The following is a 1735-nucleotide window of genomic DNA, read 5'->3' as shown; positions in this document are numbered from 1 at the left end:
TAGTTAGCCTAGTAGTGGATTTTCTATCTTGTTAATTTTCTCAAAGAAGCATCTCTTGGTTTTGTTGATTCTTTGAATGGTTCTGTTTCTTACAAATTTATTGATTTCAGCTATCAGTTTGATTATTTCCAGCTCTCTGCTCCTCTTGGTGTTTCTTTTTCTCCTCTTCCTCCTCCTCCTCCTTCTTCCTCTTTTTTATAGTGCATTCAGGTATTCCATTGCGTTGCTTTTATGAGATGTCTTTAATTTCTTTATGAAGGTACTTAGTGCTATGAAATTTTCTCTTAGCACTGTTTTCATTGTTTCCCATGTGATGGGGTAAGTTATGCCTTAATTTTCAGTGAATTCTAGGAAGTCTTTAATGTCTTTATTTTTTTTCTTCCCTGACCCAGCTGTCATTGAGTAGTGAGTTGTTCAGTTTCCATGCATGTATAAGATTTTGCTATTTCTGTTAATGTTGAGATGTAGTTTTTAGACACCGTGGTCTGATATGATACTAGGAATTATTTCAATCTTCTTATATCTTATGAGGTTTGCTTTGCACCTGACTATATTGTCGATTATGGAGAAGGTTCCATGAGGTGCTGAAAAGAAGGTATACTCTTTTGTGTTTGTGTTAAAAATTTTTGTAGACATCTACCAGGTCCATTTGATTTAAGACCTCTGTAAGTGTTGTTATTTCTCTGTGTAGCTTCTGCTTTAATGATCCATCCTTTTGGTAAGAGCGGGAAGTTTAAGTTTCCCACTATTAAGGTGTTTTGGTGACTGTATCACATAAGTTTTACTAATGTTTCTTTGACAAATGCAGGAGCCCCAGTGTTTGAAGCAGACATATTCAGGATTGTGATACCCTCCTGGTGAACTTTTTCCTTTGATGAGAATCAAGTATCCCTCCCAGTCTCTTTTGATTATTTTTTGTTGAAAGACTATTTTATTACATATTAGGATGGCTACTCCAACTTGCTTCTTGGGACCACTTGCTCTGAAAATCTTTTTCCAGCCCTTTATTCTGAGGCAGTATCTATCTTTGTTGTAGAGGTGTGTTTCTTGAATGCAGAAGAATGTTGAATCATGTATTCACAACCATTCTGTTAGTCTGTGTCTTTTTATTGGCGAGTTGAGTCCTTGGATGTTTATAGATTTTATTAAAACATGAAATGCTTCAAGAATTTGTGTCTCATTCCCAAAGAGGGACTATGCTAATCTTCTCCGAATCTTTCCAACTTTAGTATATGTGCTGCCAAAGTGAGCACTAAGTAGCCTTTGTTGAGTCCTTATTTTGTGTCAGTAATGTTATTATTTGCATAACAACATAAGTTTACCAGATGAAGCAATTGCTACTGGTGGAAATGTGATTAAAATTTAGACTTCAAATATTTAATTCTAAACTCTTGTGTTGTAAAGGAAACAAAAAACAACATATAAGAAGAAACTAGTGTGTATAAACTACAGATTCATTTAAAACAGTGATGGGTCCTTGTTTTGAAGAATAGGTAAAGTGTTAGCAGCCCTGTGATCACAAAGCATTGTCATAGCCATTAAAGAGGCAGATACTTCAATCATGAAATCCCAAAGTTCAGAAAATCCAGTTAGTAGAAAAGACAATATTCAGTAAAATCATCATACCTTTTGCATGTTTTATCAAGAAAATCTATTGAATTCATTAACATTCATGATAGAGTGCAAGGTGCACTGGAGAAACAAAGAATGCAGTGTGACATTACTCAGGCAGCCA

General features: G+C 34.9%; 1 non-coding gene across 1 annotated transcript; it reads right to left on the bottom strand.

Moving 5' to 3' along the window:
- Positions 1-1146: 1146 nt before the first annotated feature.
- Positions 1147-1253, bottom strand: LOC132656769 (U6 spliceosomal RNA). The gene has a single exon (XR_009594458.1). It is a non-coding gene; the product is annotated as a U6 spliceosomal RNA (small nuclear RNA).
- Positions 1254-1735: the final 482 nt, after the last annotated feature.

Source organism: Meriones unguiculatus, chromosome 9, assembly GCF_030254825.1.
Source record: "Meriones unguiculatus strain TT.TT164.6M chromosome 9, Bangor_MerUng_6.1, whole genome shotgun sequence".
Taxonomy (NCBI): domain Eukaryota; kingdom Metazoa; phylum Chordata; class Mammalia; order Rodentia; family Muridae; genus Meriones; species Meriones unguiculatus.
This window is presented reverse-complemented; position numbering and strand designations above follow the sequence as displayed.